Raw genomic sequence first — 27,000 nt, 5'->3', positions numbered from 1 at the left:
GGTGCCTGATAAAGTTTTATTGAATTAATGACTTAAATATCAACTTAGAAGGCTAGATTTGTTACATAAACCATCTGATGAAGATGTGACATGTTACAGCCACAGTCTTATCAAAGTCTGCATTCTGTCCACTTAGAGGAGAAATATCCCCGTCCTCGTAAGGGACCGTGCCCATGCAGGGGACCGTGCTAAATATCTGAGAGATGCTTGGCGTCCATCTCCCGGTAAACAAATTCTTTTTCTAAGAAGTCACTCTTGGTTTTCAGGTGGCAGTTCATGATGAGAGAGTGGAGAGATTTTTAATAAACATTTCTACCGAATGAGATAAACACCTCTACAACATCAACTCCAAGCCACAGCTTCATCTCAGCTGACAACAAAGGCTAGACCCTGCCAGTTCCACAAGACTGCCATGTGTCCACGTCCCTGCTCTGTGACAGACCACGTTAGTCATCCAGTTCTTCAGACACCACGTGTTATAAAAATTATGAAAAACTTGTGATTTCTTTAAAAAAAATCATATAAGTTGGGGCCACTAGGAAAGCGTTAAGGTGTGTTTATATGTTTCCCAGTGTGATTTAACTTCACTTTCACTGGGGAGTGGGGCATCTGAATGGTCGGTTCCCGTCTTGGTCCTCTGCGTGGCCCTGGTGCCCAGCACGTGGCTTTGACCTCGAGCGCTCCCTGCAGGAGACGGCAGATAAATTAAGAGCCATAAGAGGAAAGTCAAACATTGCCCATCATAACATGCGTTTTCAAGTATTTGTCTCTAGTGGAGGAATTAGGACAGCTTCTAATGTATCTTAATGATTAATTTATCCCAAATCTTGATTGACCCCAATTTTGTTGAACACTGTAATTTCTCACACTATACGTCAAGGCTAGACCTCTAGTCGGGTGCCGTGTGGGAGGGAAGACGAGTCAGCCTCATTCACACAGTGACCCAGGCCTGTTCACATGTCCCTTCACAGGGAAAGCAATGACTTTGTTTTAACTAAGACCCCATTAGACAAACTCTTTCTCATTTCCCCAGTGTTCTGCCCTGAAAGTTCTGCAAAGACATTGCAGTAGGATAGTGAACACCCGTAGAGCCTCACCTAGGTTCACCAGTTTCCAGCGAGGTGGTATTTTGCATTATGTCTCTCTCAAATATTTATGTGTAATTCATAGGCAGATATACACACACATGCACCCATACACATGTTTCAATTTTTTCTCAACCATTTGAAAATAAGTGGTAAACATAATTCACCTTAAGTTCCCCAGTGTTTCCTGAGTAAAGACATGATGATGACACCACAGAAATACATACACAGTAACATGTTCAAATGTAAGTCCTCGCTCAAACTTCCCTATTGCCCTCAAAATGCTCTTTATAGCAGCGTGTGTGCGTGTGTGTGTGTGTGTGTGTGTGTGTGTGTGTGACATCCAGAACCCAATCAAGGAACACACCCTACTTTGGCTGCCACGTCTCTTTTTAGTCTCCTTTAACCTAGGGCAGTCCCCTGCCTCTCACTGTTTTTCATGACACTGATATTTTTGAAGAATCCAGCTGACTGTCTTGTAGGTGTAGAACGCTGTGAGATCTGGACTTTTCGGATTCTCACCTCATGACAGCGTTCAGGCTGAGCGTTCTTTGGAAGAGCACCACGTGGGTGATGGCATATACTTCCCACGCATCACCACAGGAGACACGTCGTGTGAGTCAATCTCATCATGGGTGACCGCACGTTTGATCTCTTCTCTAACGTGCTCTGAGCCAGACTTATATCCATTTTCCTGTTTGTATTTAATTCATCATCTGTAGGTCACATGTTGAGACTGTGTGACTCTCATGTTCCCCTACACACGTTCACATAATGGGTTTTCTAGCCATTGATAATCTGTGCCTGAATTGCTGATATAGGTCGTTGCAGAGCAGTGAGTTTTAAAATTCTATCGTTCATTTACATTTGTAAGCTGGCCTCCGTCTGCAGAGAAGAGTCCCTCCCACCCCTCTCTTTAAGCATCCCTAGGCACCCACACATTCTTTCTCATTTGAGGCTATGACACAGCACATTTTCCTTTTTTGGATGCTCAGCTTGTCCTACGTTTGGCTTGTTGGAGCCTTGTCCCACCAGCTCCATGTCCCGTCCACACATACCCCTCATTCTCCGTGTTCTCTCTTGCTTGCTGAAACAACAAAATGTTCCGCATCACCCTGTGCTTTTCCCTGTTCCAGGCATGGAGTCAGCCCTGTCTCAGCGGAGCCCCGATTCCTTGAAGAGGGTAATGGAATCAGGAAACCAGGAGCTGCTGGCGTGCTTACTGCTACCACTTACACTCCCTAAAAACAGAGAAGGCATCTGGTTTGCGTGTCTCACCAGAGCCGAAGCACACAGACTCTACAGCGCACAGCGTGCTGACATCCCAGCGAGACGGGCCCGCTCGCCACAAGTGGTGCGTGTTTCCTAAGGGCATCAGGGTTCGGAATATCTTTTGTCCTCAAGGTCTCTGATCACACTTCCCTACATGATGCCAGAAACCACAGACTTAGACTCTTCAATGACCTTACTCTTTCTTTTCATGAACATCAGTCAGGTCACAGGTGTGCTCCTCCGGGAGCCGTTTTTAATGACTTTCTCTATAAAAACACAAACATGTCAATACAGGGGACCGGACGCACATGCAGCAAAAACCAGGCAAAAGAAATCTGGGATTTCATGTTAAATTGTCTCCCCCCCAAATTTACAGATTCTAGCATTTGAGGTCGCCCATTCGTTCGTTGTCTGCTGACCCTCCTCTGTCCGGATACAAGTGACAGAATGGTATCCGTTCCCCTTTTTTAACAAGAGCTGAGTTCTTTAAAATTATTCAGATCGAACGGCTACTCTGGAGGCTATGACGAGCCTCCGCTTCCAACAAACGTTGAAAGGGTTTTAAAATAGGAATCTGGCGTCTTTTCTGCTCGCCCACTGCTGCTGTCCTTACCTTACACCTCGTTCCAAGGGGCTGAGTGAAATGGCTTACTGGGGTTTTTCTTCTCTCAGAAAGCTGCAGCTTTCCACAATGGCAGGCTGCCATCTAAAGCAGGGCTGTTACGCGTCTCTCCTGTGGATTTAAACTGGCTGCTGATAAAAGCTAAAAGAGCCATTTTTCAAGCAGCCCTTAGGTTTTAGGAGCCAAGAGGGCCCTAAAATCTAAAGTGTCTCTACTTTTACTGGCAGAAGAAAGCTAATTTTTTTTTTTTTTAACCAGGAGAGAGGAGATGTTTTCCCTGGTATTTCTTGCTCACAGTCATCATAATTAAGAAAACCAGTCATCACAGGGCTGGGCTGGCCCCTCCTGGCATTATCAATATACTTTTCTGAAAATGCCACCAGCTTATAAGCCATTCTTCACTATTCCTGTCTGAAGCCTGTATAGGGCTGCTTCAAACAGGCAGCTTTTAGGATTTTGATTTTGCCGAGAATATTTTGTGTAAAACTTCAATAAATAAATATAATGCATTTTAATTGCTTGTAAGGGCCTTCATTTGTAAGCCAACAAAATATACATTACTGACATTATAAAAAGCATTTTGTTTACATAAGGAAAGGTGCAGCCTATAATGCTAAAACAACATATTTTAAATAATGTTTTTGCTGTAATGTACTGCCTATAGCCCACAAGTGACCCCCTAGGACTTCAACACCTTATGAAAGGAGGGAAAAGAGAGCCTCACCTTCTTCTAAAGAAGACACAGAGATGACTATGATTCTAGGCCAAATACATTGATGCCATGCTGTTATGGTTGAATGATTTGAAGAAATCGTTGCATGCATGTGTAATCTACAAACAGCAACCTTCATTAAGTCTTCTGGACAATTCAGCTATTCCTGGTGGTGTGAGTCAAGACATTGCCTGAGCAGAGGTGGCTCAAGGTTAGAAAGTCATTGTTCATACTGTCGAGGAACTTCTTCCTGGGTTCAAATGTCTCTTATCAGAAATGGCCTCTTCTGGGGGAGGGTAGAGCTCAGTGGTAGAGCGCAGCTTAGCATGCACTAGGTCCTGGGTTCAATCCATTAAAATAAATCAATAAACCTAAATACTCCCCTCCCAAAAAACCAAAAAAAAAAAAAAAGTAATAAGGTAAAAGAATTTTTAAAAATGGCTCTTTGAGTGGTATTTATCTCCTGGGACTGCTCTTTCTTGGCCCCTATCTCTCCAGATATGCCTAAAAAAGTTCACTAAAAAAGGCCGTAGTTGGCAAGAATCTATTGACTATCAACAGGTACATCCACCTGCACCAGCTGCCTCTGGTCTCCGTTGCTTCTTTTTTTACTGCAGTGAAACTGGTCTGTCTGCTTTAGCTAGAAGCACTCTGCACTTCCTAGTGATCAAACGCCTGTCATCCAAGGGGAGTTCAGCCTGAGCCTTAATTATAAACCCCAGCAACAGTGGACCAAGGGCTGAAACGTCCTATTACGACTTGCTGAGGATGAGATAATGCTTCTTGATTATCCTCAGTCCACTTAGACCTCTCAGAATCAACCTAACACGTGGTAGGTTGGGATGATTCAAACAAAATTATGCAATAGAAATTGGGATTGGTTTATTTTTTGTGACACACAGAAATGATAAGAAACAAACATTCTAGGAATTACAGAAGGAGTCTCTAGGGACTATATTCCACCTGAAATGCTGTCATTCACGCCCAAAGATATTTGATCAGCTATTCATTTGGCAATCTTCGCAAGAAAAAAGAATTATTAATAATGCAAATGTCCATCTGTTGATGGTTAATTCCTAACTATTAATTGAGACTGATTCATGAATAATGGTCTACCACACAGCCATGGAAAAATAGCTCTATATAAATTGACTGGTTCAAGGTACAGTCTGTAGTGAAAAATGCAATTTATTAACTAGCATGTATCATATGATCTCACTTCTGTTATTATATGCATATATAATTATAATGCATATTTTAAATCTGAGATCTAATACACAGTTAGGACATACATGTATACAAAGGCAATACTTACTTTCCACACATACACATAATGAGCATGTATTATTATCATAATCCAAGGCAGAAATCAGTTAAGATTTTATAAAGAGGATTCTTTAGTGTCATGATAAAATACTGACAAAACATCAACGCAGGGGGAAAAAGTCACACAGCAGCACACATGGTGTGATCCTAACACTGCAGAAGACACGTGCAGCGTGCATGTGCACATGCGTGCAAGCGAGCAGAGGTACCTAGAGCGAAAAAGCTGAAATAGCCACCAAGCTGTGGGAAGTGTGGGCACTTCCGTTTCCGGAAGGTGGAGTGCAGTCAGATTTTTCCCCCTTCCTCGATATTTTCGTCTGTATTTTTAATTTATTTTCTTTTTATTTTCCAAAGCTTCTATAATAAACATCAATTATTTTGCAATCAAAGTAACTCTTTTTAAAGAAAAAGACCATGTGCAAGGGAGTTTATTGAAGTGTTGTTTGTAAGAGCCAAAACCTGGCCAAGACATGCATGAGACAGGCAACGCTGGTTACCTTGACGGGGGGGTGAGGACCGGGGTGGGGCAGGAGGACAGGAAGGGCAGAGAGAGATTGCACAGTGTAGGGGTGTGTGTGTGTCTGTCTGTCTGTCTGTCTACCCTGTATCTACCCTGTATGCACACATAATGCATGTTTCAGCTACAGGTTAAACACGCCAGGGCCAACATGCTCTATTCTCTCCGCCCTGCACACTGGAGTCTCCCCTTCCCAATAGCAGGGGTAGGAGCTGATGAGGTGAGCTGGCTCAGTCTGCCCCTAGACCGTCAGTCCCTAGAAGTCTTCCTGATGTTCAGGGAGTCAGCATCTCCAGGCAGCCCCCTGCACAACTCCCACCAGCCCATCTGCTACCTAGCCACTCCTTTTCAGCGCTCCCACCACACTGGGAAATTCTACTTGATGGCCGGCCCAGCTTGTACCTTCCCCAGCACACTGTGTCACCTTCATCTTCGTTGGATGCCCACTACCTGCACGGTGCAGTGCGTGGTAGGAGCTCATTAAAGACAGGTGTGGATTGATCGATTAACTGAATAACTGGATTCATTCATGGAGATGCCTGCCAGAAGGTGGGGAACTCACAATCACTCGTGACAAATTTAAATGCCAAAGTCCAACCCAAAAATCATGCCTAAAATCATGACCTGATATCTCTCTAAATAAAGACACCAATTCAGATGTTACACGTCAAGGCCTGAAGTGCTTTAAAGTATGTGTCCTCACCTGGGGAAGCAGCATCCCAAGAACAAACTCTGCTCCCGCATAGGGGTGAGCAAAACATCCAGCTGTTACAGCTTCCAGGCTTCCACGTCTTCATTCCACCAGACAAAACCTTATTCCTCTCAAGAAGAGGAACTTAAATTAAATGTATGTTTAAATTAATTTTTAAGTTACTTTAATTGATCAATTTAATTAGTTCTCATGAAGAATCACTGATCTAAAGTCAGCTGCACTCTGCCTGAATGAGGACCAACACTTCCCTCCATGGTAAGAGATAAAAAGTAAATTGCCTAGTTGATGAATTCCCACGTAGTTTACTTTAATTAGAAGGAATGTAGACTCCAAAGTGTAGATCTGGATCTACAAAGTACTCGTGCATTTTGGGGGAATCTCCTTGTCACACCTGCCACGGGGGATCAGCAGGACAAAGACAGGGACGTGGAAGAGGCAGGAGGCGGGACTCCACAGAAGCAGGAACAGAACACAGGAGTGGAGCAGTGGGCTGAGCAGACGGTCCAGTGAGAGATTTGTGTGCAAACGAAGTAACAGGACAGGGCTGTCCTGAGGCCAGCCCAGGTGTGCCTTGGATCATGTTCGAAAATATTACATTAGGAACCATGTTGTTGCCACTGTCTTGACTTCAAGCATCAACTCTGCTGGGAAGCCGTGTTTCTATACGTCCCGCTCCAGAGTGGGCCAAGAGGAACGTGCACACCACGGGGGACCAACACTCATTGGTGTCTCTGACACATTCCTAAGGGGACAATGCCAGTCGTCTGGCCTGATTGTTCCTCTTGGCCTTAATTCTCCCTGGTCTTGGCTGCTTCCTCTTTTCCCCCTGCCCATCCCTGACATCTCAACAGTCCAAGTCTTGGCACTTGAAGGCCCTTCCAATTACGAGATGTTTATTGGGTGATACGTTCCTTGGTCATTTCATACCACGCGATCTCTGCCCTCTTATAAATGATCATGTGTTACTCATTCCACACATTCTGGATGTTAAACAAGTGAGGGCTTACGTTCGTCTCAAGTTCGTTATTTCCCAAACTGTGTTCTGCCGAGAAACGTGAAAGGTGTTTCTTCAGCACAAACAAAGGACGTGTGTGCTAGCTACCTAACGGGCAGTCCTGAGGACAACCCTCATCACACGGGACCACAGGAAGAAGCTGTCCAGGGGCCCCATCTCCACATTGTTGTGATTTCCCAGATGGTCGTGGGCAGATCCCTCTCCTCTCTGGCTCCTGCTTGCCTGCTGCAAAGTGACAGCTTGAACCAGGTCCTCTGTGGTCACATCCAGCCAGGAGTCTCCAGGCATTTGAGTAAAGTCCAGGACAGGAGCTTTTCGGATATCTTTCAGATAAAGAAATTTTTTTGAAAAGCTGTGTGTAGTTCCCACAAAGTCCACTAAACATCCTATCAGAGCACCTGATCTTTAAAGAGCAAAGCGTGGCCCTTGAGTAACAAAAAGAAATCTGAAAAGCGAGTAACCAAAGCAAAAATGTGTTTTCTGTGACGTATTTAAATTAGTCTATGAATCTAGATGTAATAAATATTAACTGCTTGGTCAAACCCTTGAATTTTCTGCAAGCCGTGAAGTTTTAAAATCATGTTTCTTTCTTAAGCTCATATAACGACGCTATATCCAACTCTGCATCCTAAAAACCAGATTTCAGAGAGATTTACCCAGTCGCTCATTAATTCATTTGAGAACTAGAAGTGTGGAAAACTGGGTTTGATTCACAAGTTCTTACACTTGGGAAATCCATTCAATTCTTTTCACCCAAATATCATCATTGTAGGAGCAACAATGTCAAAACCTGGAAGAAATTAGCTGAACAATAAATGGTACTTGTTTAGACAAAAAAAAAAGATGCTTCTTCAAAGAATTATGAAGAGATTCAAGATGCCCATATTGTGGGAAAGTTTCCATAAAGTCTCAGGGTGAAGAATTGCCAACCCAGTGATTCTCAAGCTTCTTGTTTATTAGGAATAACTCTTCTTTAGTGCATCACCTAATACCTTATGGGACGCGAGGGTGCCTTGGAGCATCAACTGGAAAACGCAGTTCTAATTTTGTCACATAACCATAAGCTCAGGCTGCTGAAGTCCAGGCCTCAGGTGTTGACAGGGCAGGGGCGAAAACCCTTAGTACCATCCCAGACTCCGCATCATTTCAAATCCCCTTTCCTATTTATAGTCAATCTCCCTGTAAAATATGACCCACTATCCCGACAGGCCAAGAGTAGGAAAGATTACACTAATAATATTCTTATGCAGGTGTATTAATCTCGGTATCCTAATCTTCACACTGCATTGGAGTTGGTTAATAAAGGAAGGGCTACCCTTTACCTTCCTGCTCTGATCCTGCCTGAGACACTTTCTGACAACTCATCCCCCCACAAGAGATGTTTTAAAACTATTAGACGAAAAACGGAATCTAGCATTCCATTATTTAAAATATCATCACATCAACACTATCAAACACAAACGAAATGCCTTCCAAGCGTTTGAAATCAAAGAATGAAATCACAGGGAATTTCACAGTTTATGTCTTGCTTGAGGACAATGTTTCAAAATGTGGGGACCATTTGGTTTTTTAAAAGCTTCTTGGCAAGATAAATAGATGAGCCAAAAGGCGTGCAAAACTTGGAGAAGAAAAACAATTACTAAATTTTATTGCCAAAGTCTACTAAGTGAAAACATATTCTATTACGAAAAGAGACACTCCCCTCCCCAGCTTACTCTCAGCAGAGAGGGTGTGTGAAGCATCCCAGCCCGCAGAGAGCAGTCTTTGACTCACAGCAGACTCCACGGTTTCACACGTTTGTCACCAGACTAATCCAAACAGACGCAGGAGCACAGCTACTTGTTTGGTGAAGGGTTTCAAGGTTATTTAGGAAATCCAGAAATCTTCCATTTAAAAAAAGCAATGTTTTTGGCTTTTTGTTTCTCATGTTCATGGCATAGAAACATGCTCCTAAGTGGGCCTGTGGTCAAATTCATTGAAAATCTTTTGTGCTGCAGTTTCCTCAAATATTTAGAAATGTATTGAAACTGACATATTAAAGTACATGTTTAGTAAATTGGTGACAATATGCTCAGAGATAAAAGAAAAATGAACTTTCCCTCAGTGCCATCCGTGAACCCACATCATTGCACTCGAGGGGTCGGGGTAGGGGGGTGGTTCCAGAAGGCAACCGGACCCTTGTTTACTAGGGGTGGGCTCTATGCATTAAGACCATGTCACCCAGAAGGCTTCTGAATACGAACAGCGACGCACTGGCAAAAGAGCCCGGCCGAAGCAGCAGTTAGCCACGACCTACGGCACCCCCAGTCCTCGCAGGTCTCAGGAGAGCTCGCTCAGCACGTCAACAGGATCGGAGTCGTGCGAGAATCGAAGCACAGTGCAGACTGTGCATCTGCCCAGGTCCAGTTCAGACCAACCTAGTGCTTTAGAGGCATCCACGTTCTCGCTCGTGGAGTGTCGCCCACCCACCTACAGGGAGAAATTCAGCCTCTGGTTTGCACCATGTGATCCTGCCTCCCTGGTGTGGCCCTGACCACAGTGGGTCCAGTCAGAATCTCTCCCCTCGAGTCTGGAATTGGGAGAGAGGTGAGTCGGCCGGCCACTCTGGTCCTGGATCCCAGCACACGCACACACAGGTGCATGTTTGTCACATGCCCAGCAGCCAAAACCCAACTGGAGAGAGAGAAGCAGGGGCAGAGGCCGCGACCTGCTTCCTGTCATCACCCCTATCTACTTCCGGCCCCCTGACTCCGTCTTTCCTTCCTCCACTCCCACCTCCCTGGAGCCGCTGGCCTGCATCCTGCAGCTTGGTCCAGCGCAGCTCCCTTCCCCTCCCCTCTGAGTCCTCATCCTCTCCACCTCCTGCCTCCGGGTGAGGCGCATCACCTTGAAATAAGAGATTCTTCTTTCCAACTCCTGCCTTCTCATCGTTTTTTGCTAGGAAATCTTTAAAAAGGTCTCCCTGGGTATCTATTGCTACAATGAATGAGGCCAGTTTTAAATAATCAATCTTTGTCTTCACTCCTCTCTTGCACTGGGGGCTGTTTGGACCCCTTCACTGAAAAGTATTTCCTTTTCAAATCGACTTAAGTTGAATCCAAACCAGAAACCTGCAAACACCAGACCACAACCACGATCCCAGCAGCAGCCACAGGGCCTTGAGAAGCACTGCTCCCCTTCCACTTTGATTTCTGGTTAGTCTGTGTCTGGGGTGCTTGCTGCCAGCCTTTAAAAAAAAAAGGAAAAAGAAAAGACTCTCTATCTAACTTTCCATGTTTTTTTTTAATGATTTAGCACATTGACCTGCCAAAAAGCCCAAGGCTCAAAACCCTAATAAGGCCTTATAATAATAGAGTTTCTTCTCCGAACAAACTTCCCCTCAAGAGCACCTGACTCAGCTCGCTCCCTCAGTAACACGTCCCTAACAAGCTGTCCCGCCACACATCCCTGCAACCCCAGAAGGAGGGATGTGTCCCCAAGCTGGCGACCAGGCAATTCCAAGGATAACTCAGGCGGATGCCAAGAATTAGCAAAGAGACAGCTCCAAACTTTGACACCATATGCATTATTTTTTTAAATATAGTAACATTAGAGTTTTAAACATTTGAATCTTACCTTTTTTTGAGACATGGGGCCTCTTGATTTTTCGGAGTGAGAGTTCATGCTATTGTGAATGCACCTGAAGTTCATGAAAGTGTTTTCTGTTTTAACAAGGAGGAGTGAGGCATTCCCAGGTCAGAGCCGTGTAATGAGTTTCCTCTTGGGCCTTCTGCCAGGAGAGGGCTCGCTCCACCTCTCGGCCAGGTGAAAACCTTCTGCCGGGTAAACGAACAAGCCGAAAGAACCAAACTCTAATTGGAAATTGCCTCCCGGTGTTTAAGGGCTATTAAGCAGATAAGAGCCTTCTCTTCTCTTGCTCCCCTAGAAGGAGAAAACGTCTGTAGGCTTTAACTTCAGTCAGAGCACTTTACAAAAGCTATAACCTCAGAGACTTCTAGAGAAAGGGACTGAGTGCGGTGTGGCCTCTCCTTGCCAAGGCGTTTGGCGTTGGTGGGAGGCTGCGAGCTGCCTGGCCCCGCTGAAGCTGCTTCCGGGCATGCGGTCTTATTTTAATAACTTCCAAGAATACATTAACTGGTTTTTTTGCCTGCCCTCTGTGGAAATAGTCACAAATAAGAAGTCAGAGCCATGGGGCACTTTTAGATGTTATTTAAAACTGGTCTTAGTGAATGAGCTTTCCCTGCTCCTCAGAGGCCCTCCTGTAAACTGGATGTGGAAGATTCTCCATGTCATGCACACCATCTCCATTCTAAGAACCTCGCTCTCCGGCCTCCACCGCCTCTCACACCAGCTGACTTCCTCCACGACCAGGACTCCGACGATTCTTTGCGGGGCCAGGGAACCTCAATCTGTTGATTCTGCCGCCTTTTTGAGGTCCCTCAGCCCGTCCTGTCATCACTCTTTCCCTGTAACAGCTCAGCTTTCGTGGTCCATTGTGGTCCTCACTCCCCTGGCCAGGCCTTCTGCCCTCCCAGGACCCACTCTCACTTCGCCTTCCTTGGCAAACCGCCAGCTCCCGCCTAATCCGCGCCTGCACCTGCCCGGCTGATGGTGTCTGAGACAGGCCGGGCTCTGTTTCAATTCACCACCATAACCTTCGGGGTGGGGGGCCCTTCCGGCCAGCAGGCGAGGCTCCCTCACTTCCCAGCCCACTCTCCATTCCCAGTCCCGGCTCATATCTTCTTTTCCAACAAGCGTCCAGCACCTCCTTCCCTGGTGTCTCTCTCCGCTGGGCGCCTCACTTCCTTTTCCACTGAGAAGGCTGAGCTGATGGGTGGAGAACGCCCACCGTGACTCACCCCGACACGCGTGCTCCAAGCCGGCCTGCTTTCCCACGCCTGCCAAGGCGCCGCCGGGCTCCTCGCCCCGGCCGCAGTGTCGCCCCCAGGCCTCCCACCCCCACCCCGCCCCCGCCGCCGCCGCCGCCGCCGCCGCCAGCGTCCCCGTCTCCGCGAGGCTTTCCCGCCAGCAGACACGCAGGACGCTGGCCCCGTGCCGCCCGCGCAGCGTCGGTGCTCCCGCAGGCGCTGCGCACGCGGCGGCCGCACTCGGGCGTGTGGTCCAAGTCCAAGTCCAAGCGCGCCCCAGGCCCGGGCTCTGCCCCGCGGCCGCGCCAGCCCAGCTGCGGCTTCCCCCTCCTCTAGCCGCTGAGATGAACATTTTCAAGTAACTCCTGACCCCTTGCCTTCACACCCTTTATCCAACCTGTCGACCCGTCCTTTCAACCGACCGGAACACACCGGGCCTGCCCGCATCGCCCCGGCCCGCCGCGCCCGCCTGCCTGCGCCCGCGTGGCGCCCCAGCGGGACGGTCGCGGTGGTCTCCGGGCGCGGCTCTTCGCTCTTGCCCGTCCCTCTCAGCGTAGCAGCCCACGCGACTGTGGTGCAGCGTTAGCCGCGGACACCTCTGCTGCCAGCCCTCCCGCGGGCCCCCCTCCGCTCCTTTCCGCGTCGGGGCGCACCCAGGGCGTCTCAGGCCAGGAAGCCTCTCCCGGGCAGCCCCGAGGCCCTCGCCCTCCCGCTCACAGGCCTCGGTGCGCCCACGGCTCTGCGCGCGGCCTCGGGGTCCCTCCGGCCCTGCCGGGGCCCCTTCCTCGCCGCGCTCCTCTCGCAGACGTCGCCGTCCAGCGCTGTCTCCACGGGGACCTGTGTTTGGGTTGGTGCCCTCTTCGGCCCCAAGAGACAATGAATCGGAGCGCAGGCTTCCCGAAGGCGGGGGTGCTGGCTGCCCGCTGCTTTATCCCCGGCCCTGGATCCCAGCCTGACTCAAGGAAGGCCCTCAGCAAACGTTTGTCGAGTGAATTAAGAGGCACGCGAGGTCACGGCCTCCCCTAGTTTGCAGGGTATCCGTGTCCTCCGGGCTGCCCTTTCGTTGCCTTTAAAGCAAAAACAGTGAAGTGTCACTCCCACCAGCTCACCTGGGCAGGGGTGGGGGGCGGGATAGACAGAAATTAGAGCAGAGGGACGACTGGGAATGTTGGTGCCACGTGGCCGTATTGCACGGCCCCGGCTGCCACAACGAAACACCGCAAAGTGGGCGGCTTAAAACGACAATCTGTTTTCTCAGTTCTGGTCCACGACCGAGGTTCTCGCTGAGTCAGTTGCAGGCGAGAGCTCGCTCCTTTTTGCCTTCTCCCTGCAACCTCACATCCTCGCCGTCTGTCCTTGGTGTGGCACTTGGGACAGAAAGCCGTTTGGTGTCGCTTCTTTATAAGGGACCCCAATCCCCTGGAATCAGGGCCCACCCTTATGACCTCATTTAACCTTTACTTCCTTAGACGCTCTGTCTCCAGTGACTGCCCCGCTGGGGTCAGGGATCCAGCGTGTGAACTTGGGGGGATAAACGTTCGGTCTACGACATGGCCCCGTTGAATCATCTTGCCTCAGGTCTAGGACAGAGTAAACCCACCTCGATTTTTCTTCGTAAGTCTCCATGCGTGTGGGATTCAGTTTCTGGGATGTACTTCCATGTGTCCTCACACACATCTTTTTAATGGACATGATTACGCCTTTCCCTCCTGATATGACTATTACGGGTCTATTTAATATTCAAATCTGTCACAACGTCTCATTCAGAAAAACAAAACAAAAGCCCAGCCTAGTTGACTGATGGGGTTGGGGTCTCAGTCTCTTTCTGCCTCTAGATGTCAATGGAAAGGCAGTGCTTTCTGGATCCTGAGTCTGCGGGCTGTCAGACTGGCCCGCCCACCGTCAGCCCTCCAGATAGTGGGACTTGCCAGCCTCCCAAATCATGTAACCCATTCCTTCTAATAAATCAGTCACCTTGTCGCTGTCTCTATATCTTATTGATTGTTTCTCTGGAGAACCCTGACTTGTACACTCATATATTACTTTTTTCGAGTTTTACTGAGATAAAATTGACATATAACATTGTATTAGCTTAAGGTGTACAATGTAATGATTTCTCTTGCAGAATGATCACCACAGTAAGTTCCGTTAATATCCATCATCTCCCATAGTTACAATTTTCTTTCTTGTGACGAGAACTTTTAAGATCTACTCTCTTAGCAACTTTCAAATATATAATTAAGTATTGTTAACTGTACTCATGCTAAGGCTCATTTTAAGTCCTATGAACTGTTTCTATAATCAAATCAATCTCAAATGATCTTTCCTTTTTATAAATACCAGTAGCAATTATTGGCCCTAAAATTGGTCCAGCAACCAATAACATGCATCAAAATACACAATAGGAGGGGAGGGTAGAGCTCAGTGGTAGAGTGCGTGCTTAGCATGCATGAGGTCCTGGGTTCAATCCCCAGCACCTCCATTTAAAAAACAAAACAAAACAAAAACAAAACTTAATTACCTCCCCCCCAAAATAAATAAATAAATATATTTTTTAAAAAACAGCAGATCATGACATGTCTTTTCCAGTTCTGCCTTCCACAATTTTTTAATTCTGTATTTTTAATCAAATTTCTCTTATCTGCCACTTGCACCTGAACAAAAATTGTAAATTTCTTGAGGACAGTTGACCATGTCATAATCATGCATTTAATTCCCTAAAGCAATGGTTCTCAAATTGTGGTCCCTGGCACAGCGACATCAGCATTACCCTGGAATTTGTCAGAAATGTAAATGCTTCTGTGACACCCATGGCCTGCTGAATCAGAAATTCCGAAGTGGAGGCCCAGCAAACTGAGCTTTAACAAGCCTCGAGATTATTCCTGTGCTAAAGTTTCAGAACCAGTGCCCTAGAGCATCTAAAACGGTGCCCTGAAACTAGTATTATTTATTCAATCCACATTCATGCAATAAATATTTATAGAGTGCCTACCGCATGCCAGGCGTGATGCTAGGGATACAGTGCAACAGTAGAGACGTCCCTGACTTCATGAGTTTGTAGGCGAGTTGGGCAGACTGACGTTAATTAAGTAATCTCACAAATAAAAGATGGCAGCTGTCACAAGTCGTATAAAGGAAAGGCACATGAAGCTAGGAAACCTCACGGTGGAGAATTGATCATGTCTAAGGTGTGCTTCTGAGAATGCCACGTACACTAAAAATAAAGGCTAAGGATGTGTGGGAGGGATTGAGGCACATTCCAGGCTGAGGGAACAGCATGTGCAAAGGCCTGCGTGGAGGGAGGATGTGGCCAGTGGGGCTGGAGCACAGGAGTCAGGAGGAGCGCGACAAAAGATGGGCTTCCATTCCCAATTAAAAACCAGTCTTTTTTCTAAAATAATGTGCAGCAATATGAGAAAGGTCTACAGCAGGAGGACAGGGGTGGTGCCAGGGTGGTCACGTGATTGGAGTTCTGTGTTGAGCGGATCACACGACCTGGAAAATTAATGAGGGGACAGGACCTGCGGCAGGACCCGCAAAATGCAATTGCTTTCATCCAAAACAGGGCAGAGCTTGGACCACAGTGGGGGCAAAGGGGAAGGTGGGTTTGAAAAGTATTTTGGAGTAAAAATTGACAGAATGTGATGATGGTTTGGATGTTAGAGATAAAGAAAACTAAGCATTAAGAAAATGCTGGACAAAGGAAACCATAAGCAAAACAAAAAGACAACCTATGGAATGGGAGAAAATATTTGCAAAAGATGAGACTGACAAGAGCTTAATCTCCAGAATATATAAACAGTTCATATAACTTAATAAGAAAAAAAAACCCAACCCAAAAATAGCAGAAGACCTAAACAAGCAATTCTCCAAAGAAGACATATGAATGGCCAATAGGCACATGAAAGGATGTTCAGTATCCCTAACTATCAGAGAAATGCAAACCAAAACTATAATGAGGTACCACCTCACACCAGTCAGAATGGTCATCATTTAAAAAATCCACAAACAATAAACGCTGGAGAGGCTGTGAAGGAAAGGGAACCTTCCTACGCCATTGGTGGGAATGCAGTTTGGTGCAGCCATTATGGAAAACAGTAAGGAGATTCCTCAAAAGACCAAAAACAGGCTTACCATATGACCCAACAATCCCACTCCAGGGCACATAGCCAGAGGGAACATTAGCTCAAAAAGACACATGCAGCCCAATTTGCACAGCAGCACTATTTACAACAGCCAAGGCATGAAGCAACCTAAATGCCCATCAACAGATGACTGGATAAAGAAGTTGTGGCATATGTGTATATAATGGAATACTGCTAAACCATAAAAAAGAAGAAAATTTTGCCATTTGCAGCAACACGGTTGGACTTGGAGGGCATTATGCTGAGTGAAATAAGTCAGACAGAGAAAGACAAATACTGCATGATATCACTCATATATGGAATCTTAAAAGCACAACAAACTAGTGAAGCAGAAAGAGCCAGATGCACAGATACAGAGCACAAACTAGTGGTCACCAATGGGGAGAGGGAAGAGGGGGACATTCCAGGTGTAAGGGGATAGGAAGTACTGTTGGGTGTAAGACAGGCTGAAGGATGCAGTGTACAATACAGGAAATACAGCCAATATTTTGTAATAACTGTAAATGGAAATTGCATAAAAAATTTAAAAAGAAAAGAAAACTAAGCTTTCAGGTTAGTCCAAGTTTTCTGGCTTGCATAATGGATCAATAACGGTGCCATTCCCTAACATGAAAAGACATTCAGGAAAAGGGGGTGTGGAGGGATAAATTGGGAGTCCGGGATTTGCAGATATACATCACTATATGTAAAATAGATAATCAACAAGTTTCTCTACCGTATAGCACAGTGAACACTATTCGATATCTTGTAATAACCCATAATGAAAAAGGATATATATGTGTATGACTGAACCACTATGCTGGACACCAGAAACTAACACACCGTTGTAAATCAACTCTAATTCAGTGAAAAAGTAATCACAATAAACAATCAGATAATTTGACAAGCAAGAGGGAGGAGGAATGAACTGTTGTGTACCGCCCCTGAAAACACAGAGAATATGGATCCACAGATGGAAAGGGAAACCTCCTTTACTGTGACAGGAGGGAAGGGAGGCTGAATCTTGATGTGGCTTGGTTGGTACGTTTTAGCGGGGGTTGACAGAGTTCCCATTCTAATGGATTCCATTTCTAGGAAATAAGCCAGGTCTTCTGTTTATACAGAGTGGAATGTCCAGTGGGTAGTGTCCTGGGGGAGGTGATGTTAGAGGTTTGACAAGAATGGAGCAGCTCTGTAGAGTCATTGCAGAGGAGGAGGGAGGAATTCGATCACAGGGATTCTTGGGCGGCCAGGAAATACTGAGGTTTTGTTGTGAATTTATCACAACATCCATCTGCAAGATCCTATCATGCAAATTTCTCCAGCAGGGCTCCACTGTTGAACTGTGATCATGGGGGAAAAATAACACAGTTAGGCTCAAACAAGCTTGACTTTTTGTCACTCGAATATGATGAAAAGACAGAGAGACCTTGGAGGATTAGCAGAAGCATGTGGATGAGTGGATGAAGGAATGAACGAGTGCATGATGGAAGGGTTCTACTGCATAAATGTTCTAAACTTGGAAACTGATGTATGAAAATAACCGTAGCCAGAGCACATCACATATGATTGTATGTCATTATAACCTCGCACTCCATCTTCTAACCTTGCTGGCAGGCAGCCCTCATCTAACTATCCCAGCATTTGCTGGGGATATTGGCTGTCACCTCCCCTCTTCATATATTCCATCTGATGAGCCAAAATTGCAGTGAGCTGGACTTTAACATCGGGGGCTGACCCTGGGGAAAGGTTCCAGGATCTCATTACTGGTGACCTGATTGGGAATGAAAGGGCCTTGTGGCATTGATAAAAGCCGCTATGTCCCTTCCAATGCTGCCCACATCTCAGCAGGGGTTGAAACCAGCCTCGGCCTCACACAGGTTGTAGGCAGCTTCGCTCTGAGTGAGAGAAAAACAGGAGTACAGCCCTAGAAAAGTTTTTTTTTTTTTTTCCTTTTTTAAAGTTGAAGAGAGAGGGATGGGAAACCCAACAGGCTAGGGATCACCTGAAAATTCATTAGGCAGATACACAAAAGTACAAAAATTCAAGTTCTTGGTATACTCAGTTCTTCCATCCCTTCCTTCTGTCTGGCTCGCTCCTGCGATGTGAAGACCCAAGCAGAAGACTTGTTTTTGAGAGAGAATATTCCAACTGACAAGGCATTTCTGAGTAAATGTGGGGATTGGGGGTGTTCAGCTTTCAGAGCACAGCTTCTAGACTCCACAACAGCCTTCACACGCCGGGTCCTCCTCTGAATGACCTTCGGGTACCACTACTGTGGCTTATGCAGTGATCTGGGCACATCCTGACTCCTTCTGGGGTCCAGACAGCACAAACCAGAGTCATTCCGAGAAGAGTTTCCTTCTCCCTTCCTGTGGAATCCCCCCAGCCCCTGTGCCCATGATCACCACTGCGTGAGGAATATAAAAGGGTGGTGGGTGGAACCTCTCTTCTGGACTCTTGGACCACCCTCATTGGACCAATCCCCTCCTCCACTCCTCCGCGCCACGTCTACTCCCAAAGCACTGAGATCTCGTGTAGATTTCCTAAAGATTGCCCTTAACTGAAGCAAAACGCATACAAGTTTCCACGAAAGGGAATCATGTCATAGCTGCAAATAAATAAAACAATAAGAACCCAAAGAGTCCTACAGGCAGGGCAGGGTGGTCACTTTTCGCATTCCTGATGGACATTCATGTGACAAATGGTCACAGAAACGTAGAGTCAAGGAGGAATGAGAGCGACCAACCTGCTCGAGGAGGAAGTTTTGCTACGTTGGTAACCTTTTAGAACATCTGTTCTCAGACTTTTTGGTCTCAATCTTTCACTCAATATTTATGAAGGACCCCAGAGGTCTTTGTCTTTTGCAGGTTTATATCCACACTTACTGTGCTAGAAATTAAATCTGAGTCTCACACTTGCTTCCGTTTTCAGTTACAGGATGTTGTTTTGGTTGCAGTAGATGAAGAAAATTTGGCCTCATTAGGATATGTAACTGGAAAAGAGGAACATTTTAATAGCCTTTCAGAGCACTGTAAATAATCTTCTTTGATCCAACCCCAAAACTTAACAATGGTAGTTTCTTAGAGGTTAGCTGTGATGCATGATTAGTTGCAATATATGCTCTGAAAACATTACCACGAACTTCTCTCACTCTGTACACTTGCGAGAGAGTGAGAGTGAAAATGGCAAATGACATCCTAGTATTATTACGCAAATAGTTTTGACCTTGTGGTCAAAGCAAGCACCTAGGGAACCCCCAGGGGTCCCGGCACCCCACTTTGAGAACCACTGCTTTAGCATTTCCCTAAAGAGTTTGTGCAGTTCTGACCTGGAGCAGATGAATTCAACTGTAACATAACACATTAGGTATCATCACCTCCGTTTCTAAAAGGCAAGTTTTCACCGACTAGGAACTGTCATAGAATTGTGAAGCACTAAAGTTGAAAAAAAACATTGAGCTCATCCCATCCAGATCACTGTTTTTAAGAGGAGAAAATGAGTGTTGAGGGGGGTCAGAGCCGAGGTAAATGATAAACGTGATTCTAGCCTCTAATTTGAGAGACTCAAACCCACTATCCAGTCCTGGGTGGACTGTGGAAAGAACACGGGAAACCATGATTATGTGGAGAATTTTCATTGCCTTTGCTACTCTGTTCACACACCCCAATGAGAAAACAACACACTCTGGTGTTACTACAATCCTGTAAATCCTAGAGGAACAAATATTTCTTTAATTCATATCATTTTCAGCCATACCCATTGGTGTAGGTCTGACCCTAAAAGAAGCCAGCTTAGAGTTAGTTCTGAATGGCAGGAAAACTAAAGGAAAAGTGGGAAAAAATTAAGGGGGACAATGTGTTATAATCATAATGTTCTCTGAAAGTCATGTCCTTGGACTTGCACAGTACACAGCCTGGGCAGTCATCTGTGACATCCCTTCCAACAATCTGGACCAACAACCAATCTGGACCAAGCTTCCAACAGTGACAAAATGTTTATAAAATAGCACAATGCAAAGTTACAGCTTCCAGATGATCACAGCAGTGTGAAAACATCGCATCCCTGTGTGGTTTGTCCAGCAGAGACACGTTCCCAGTCTTACTACTCCGTTAAACAAGCCTCAGATAAAATCGCGCGTTTGAGGGACCAACCGCGTCACACTGTGGGCTCCTAGTGAGTCTACCTGGGACTAAAGCTGACCAGGCTGTTTTTGCATCTGCTCCTGCTTAGCCGTGCCCCGTCCTCCCACCCCCTTCTCCCCTCACCCACCCACTCCATCACCCCAGAGTCCAAGAGTTTTCAAACCACGTTTTACGAAACCGCCTCCGGGGCCGTGAACAGAGGTGATGAGGAGTTGGGGGCTCCCCAGTTCCTCCACTCCCCCCTCAACCAAACTAGATTGCATCTTACATAAGAGAATCTTGGTGAGCTACTGTGAGATGAAAGCGATCCATGACAAAGTATGTGTGAGGACCTCTCCCAGAGCTTGGACTTGTGCGGGTGGATTTAGGGTCTACATGTTGCTTTACATTTTCTGCCCCTGAAATTTTCTCTCTTAGGTTCAGATCAGCATGCTAACTTCGGTATCTTTTCAGTTCGGATTTTGCCGTTCGCTGTATTTTCTGTCCCTCCCAGCTCTGCACCATCTGCAAGTGTGGCTGTCTTGACAGCTCCGTCCCAACTCAGTAATGAAAATGTTGGGAAGAACAGAGTCCTTCAACAAGCCCCCAGGCACCTCCCTCGGAGGGGGTAGTAATTCGTTAATTGGCACTCTCTGGGATTGATTTTTCAAATCAGTTCTCAGCCCACACAGCTATGTACAGGGGCTCTCCCGCCCTGAGCCCAAATTGAGATTCAAATATGCCAAATCAGTTCTGGCAAAATGGGCTCCAAAGAAGAGGAGATTTGCAGGAGTTGGTTGTCTCGGGACTTTTGTTGGAGGCTAAGAAGGAAGGAAGGCTTCGCTCATCACAAGTGTTAATGAAGACAATTTTCATGGAGATAGAATTAGAATAATTTAAAGAAATGATAGTTTTGAGGTTCAAATACATTGCCATTTATTGATGCTTATCATGTGCCAGGTACCATATGATAAACTTTAGCAAAATTAGTGTAATTTTGTAAAAAAAACAAAAAAACAAAAACTGGAAAAGAACTTGAAAAAAATAGAAAGAGATATTATATGATGGTTTGGAGATTGTGGGTGATTGTATTTCTTCTGAAAAATTATTCTTTACTTGTATTATAGATGCCGTAAGGAAGGAAGAAAAAAGAATTTGTAAGATACAGGAAGATAAGAAGTAATGGGAAAATTTTGTAATTAGAGAAGATGCTGTGTTCAAAAACAGGACAGGATACAGCTCATGCTACAGACAGGGAAGGGTTAGTTTTGGGGAAAAATAAACCAAACAAGTAAGGCCGTCTTTGTCATAATCACTGAGGCCCTTGACTGTCTTGGGGGGAGGTTATATTTGATCACATGCACACAGCGAGCTCATTAAAGTTCCCGGGAAGGAAGGCCGTAGCTGAAAGACATGCTTAGGAAGACTGCTCTTACAGTGGACAGGAAAGTTTTCAAGCGGAGACACATCAGAAGTAAAGGACCCACAAAGCTGTGATTGCAGCTTGAGGAACATGAGCAAATCAGAGTGTGGACCAGAGCTTCGTGGAAGAGGCGGAATGTGGACTTGGGCCCGTGTGCCCGGAGTCCACGCTTCTACCTCTTCTCACACCTGCCCCATGTGGCTGGAGCCACAAAGGACCTCGGAGACCGTCACCTCCTCTGTGTCTCAACTCGCCCACTAAAGCACTCCTAGGGACCTGCCACGTGCAGATCAGAATTTTCTTTGAAATAGAAGATTTTACGATTCCAGCAACACTGATTTTCTTCTATTGCAGATCCCATTTGTTTTGATATGAAATTAACATTTTTTGCCACATAAAGTAAATGATAGGTGTGCTCTACTCTGATTATACACTGACTGCAAAGCCCCCTCCAGCTGTCCGAATAAACGACAACCGGGGTCTTTCTGAATCCCCACAGAGAAGAGTCATTATCTTCTAGATCATAGGATTCTACGTTAGTGAGCAAGCTATTTCTAGAATGAGTTTAAATATAATATTTTAAAAATTGCTGACCATTGGTTCTACTCATATGGGGGATCAGGGTGCAGGGATGGAGAAAGCAAAACAATGTCTGGAAGAATTCATGACTTCCACAGAGTATCTTCCTACGAGTCAGTTCTGGTTCTCCTCCCCACAAGTTCTGGTGAGTAGAGAGGTGGCATGACAAAAAAAAAAAAAAAAAAAAGTCTGTGAAGAGGGTTGATCAAAGACATAGAATACAGAAAGGATCAGTAGGATTTGGTAACAGAATGCTACAAAATGTTGGGTTTTGTAAGGGAAAAGGTAATGGAGAAATTGATGATGGTGACTTCCAGTCTGGGTGATGGGAGTAGAAATTAAAAAGCCCAGGAACTTCTTAGCCATTAAAAGGAATAAAATAATGTCATTTACAGCAACATGGATGGACCTGGAGATCGTCATTCTAAGTGAAGGAAGTTAAACAGAAAAAGAAAAATACTATATGATACCACTCATGTGGAATCTAAAAAAAAAAAAAAAAAGACACTAATGAACTCACCTACAAAACAGAAACAGACTCACAGACATAGCAAACAAACTTATGGTTGGGAGAAGGGGATAGGAAGGGATAAATGGGGAGTTCTAGATTTGCAACCATTAACTATGATATATAAAATAGATTTTAAAATTTCATCTGTATAGCACAGGGAACTATATTCAATAACTTGTAGTAACCTATAATGAAAAAGAATATGAAAAGGAATATGTGTACATATATATGTATGACTGAAATACTATGCTGCACACCAGAAATTGGACACATTGTAACTGACTGTACTTCAATTAAAAAAAAAAAGCCCAGAAGTCAAGTTTGCTAAAGAGAAAAAAAAAATTAGTTCAACATCATTTCTGCTGCACTTCAACTGAGAGAACAGTCTGGGGAAAATAGCCCAAGAGATATATTTGGAGTCATCAGAAAAACGATGAAACTTTAAGTAAGAAGGCTGTTTCCAGGGAGGCCCACCGAGCCGGGCAGAGAGGCCCAGGAGCTGCACGGGAGTCAGCGAGCCCAGGCAGCGTCAGCAAGTGCACTGCCCGTGGGAAACGCCGGCCAGGCATCATTATAAAGAGACGTGAATAATAAGGGCATAAAATCTGGCACAGAAGCAAAGGTGAATAAAGACAGGGGGGATGCCATGATTTTGGTAAGAAAAAAAAAAAATCCCTGCTAACTTGAAGAAAGATGGTTTCAGGAGTGTGATGGGAATGGAAGTGAGATGAAACAGAATTTTAGAGGCATCGGGTTGAGTGGCTGAATAGATGCTGTGAACGGTATAGAAAATTCCACGAAGTAAAAACCATCCGTATTCTGTTACCATCATCATCTATCTAAATGGCACGTACGTTGCACTAACAAAGCAGCAGCAATAAATAGGAAATCCTAGTAGTGGCCAAACTGTGGCAGTGACAATGTTTCGGCGTTGGTTGGAAAAGAAAAAAAAAAAAAAGTAAACCTGCAGAGATTAAACCCAAACTCTCGATGTCCACATCTTTCTGAGGGATGCCCACCCTTGTCTCTGAACTAAAAACAATGCACATCTGTCCAGGTGCTTTCTGTTTCCACCGCAAAAGAAGGTGTGCGTAGGATTTGAACAAATTTACCAAGATTCTTTCCAACACACAGTGATTCCATGCATTTATTCATGTCTGAGTCGAAACTAGAACAAAAACAAAGCCTACAGTGATCATTTTTGTTGGTGATACATTCTAAAGCAAGGTACTCTAGAAAAATAGAAAATGCCAGGGTTGATACCAAAATTTCATAATCCAGCCCTTAGCAGGTATTCGGGCCACGGGAGTTGCAGAGGTGGTGAAATGGCTCTTGGTAAGCCTCAGAGTCCAGCTCTCTCACACGATATGCATACTGAGCAGACTGTCATGGATATTTACACGTCCCCAGCTATGAATGTATAGAAACTTCATGATCCCTATTGAACGCATTGAGGTCTAGCCCCTTTAACAGACTCATCCTGCTCAAACCAAAATATCTTCTTTAAATTGTAAAAGAACCTTTTGTTTCTAATGTGCCTCTTTTAACAGACGAAGGTAAGTTAAACTATTCATTCCAACAAAACTTGCCTTTTTGGCTGTGGTGGTGGTTGTTTGTGTTGAAACGTAAGCATTAGTCAAACTTTGTTGAACAGAAAAGTCCGAACCAGCAACATAATTCCAGTAAAAAGCTAAGTTATGGCCAAGCTCAGTGAAGACTGTCACCTGCGTGGACCCCACAAGGGTCACTGGCATCAGCAGGGATGCTTCCGGGAGTGCAGCTTCATGTGAGGCTAACAAAAAGTAGCCTATTACAGTATCTCCAATTTAAGGGAAATGGCCATTATTTTGCCTTTTTGTTTTGCTTTTAACTAAAAATTGCTTTGAAAGAGCTGAGCCTTGTTTGTTAAAAATATATGTCTTTTCATGGGTGTTAGGAAGAAAAAATACCACATACACACTCACACACTCATGCTGCTCAAGAGAAAAACTGGGTAAAGAATTCTATTAGAACCCTTGGAAATATAAAGATCTCTTTGCCATTAAAATATTTAGGAGGAGAACTCAGATCTGCACTGAAATAATAAAATCACCATGTGATTTTATTCATAAAATAAGCTGTCTCACTTTACATGACAGAAAAATACCGCCATTTAAATATTTACATCATAACATTTTGGAGGTCTTTATGGCTCTTTAAAATTCCTACAGAGTATCCAGGTACAACCTGGTAAAATGCTACAAATATTATATTTAAAATAATTTTCCACTATATTTCTCTTCTGGAAAACCACTCGACTTGTTTGTAGAATTCGAACTGCTTCAGTTGCTTGAGGTGGTGAAATACCTTTGTGCTTTGCAAAACTCACGTTTCAGAAAGGGCATTTACCTCTCTATGGAATTAAAGTTTACCGAATAATAAATATGACTTTAAGTGATGCAAATTGTCAAGACCCCTGAATGTCAAAGTTAAAGCAGGGAGCCCTCCATGATTTCCTCTGCTTTCAAAAAGGAAAAGGCGCAGAAAGAGAATGATTAAAGAAAGGCAACCTCACCTTTGGATTTCTTCATCTTTATGTATTTATCATAAGTAACAATTTAAATATCCTTTGAGGTCAATATTTTCTGGTTCAGTGGGAAAGTACAGGAAAAAATTAATCTATTCATGCATAATAGGAGACAGCAGAGACTGGTGTGTCTTATTTGTAGCAAATTTTATTTTCAAATAACCATAAAAGGTATGCAGTTACTCTTCAGATTAATGTATACAGGATCATGCAAGGTGTAAACATGGCATGCCAAAGGAAAGTTGTTCCCGACAATTTCAGTAGGTGAGGAAAAAGCACACAGAGATGCACCAGGGACTTCCTGTGTGTGGCTGAGACCTGGGTCTTCATTCTCGCCTGCTTTTTGTCATTTCAGCACATGACAAATGCAGTGCAAGGAAGCAAAAATTAATAATCCGAGGGAAGAAACCCTTGTCAATGTGATGCACGGTGAAGGAGGGTTTACTGTGTCAATATTCACAAAGGAATGTTGAAAGCAGGGAGTGACATTAGATAAAAATATCTAGTTTGCAACACTGTTAAAAAGAGTTAGTTGTAGTGATTCTACTGCTACTTACGTCATATTTATAGGCTTTCCTGTGAGTGCCATGCACAGTTCTGATTTTTTTTTTTTTTTTTTTTTTTTTTTTTGCTATGGGGACTGATCAAATGAAATGGAAATCTTTCCAGAGGGCATTCAAAATATCAAAATAACATGTTAACTTAGAGTTATAATTTATTTTGAACATATGGTAGACGGTAATATTATTCTAAAAAATGGTTTGTGGGCAGAATAGGTATTATAAAAATATTTTAAAATCCACAGCACACTGGAAAGAAAATCACTTCCTATTTTTGACATTGACTGCAACACAAAGGTGTGCAGCTTTACATCAGAGGGTTTTTATTTAGTTGAATATCCAAGTCGGTCCATAATTACTAAATGTATAAAATAGATCCAAAAGGCCAATCCAGAGTCTACCTATCGATACGCATGGTTTCAAAGAAAACACAATGCCACTTCTGCAACTTGGACTAAGTCCCAGTGTCCTCACCTAACCCCGGTGTCGAGCGATCATTAAATGTAAAAGGTTCTAAATCCCCTCGAGAGGATGCAAACTCTCCACAGGTAAAGCTGGCTTGGTTTGCAACATAGTTGAAAATTAAATAGCAAAACTCCACACAGAATCAGTTGTTTACATTGATCTTTATAACATTATCCCTAGAATGTTAAGGGATTATTATCCCTTAAGACCCTAGAATGACATAACTCCAAGTTTCCATTCCAGAATTTCCCACTTCGAATGCTTCTCCCCATGACACCCTTGTAAGCACACTGCAGCCGAAAATGAGATGTTATTTATATATGTGGCTTAGAAAACGCTCCAAGTCCAAAAAAAAAAAAAATAAACCAACAAAGGTTATTGTAAAATAACGTGCAGTAGGTTCTACAAGGATTTGTTAAATAAAACTGTCTACTTTGTAGGTGATGAAAAAATCACCGAGGTTTTAAAAGTGTTTGCTTTGGGTCCTTTACTACGGAGTTTTGTCCTTATCTGAGGTAT

This window comes from Camelus dromedarius, chromosome 21, assembly GCF_036321535.1.
Source record: "Camelus dromedarius isolate mCamDro1 chromosome 21, mCamDro1.pat, whole genome shotgun sequence".
NCBI classification, from domain to species: domain Eukaryota; kingdom Metazoa; phylum Chordata; class Mammalia; order Artiodactyla; family Camelidae; genus Camelus; species Camelus dromedarius.
This window is presented reverse-complemented; position numbering follows the sequence as displayed.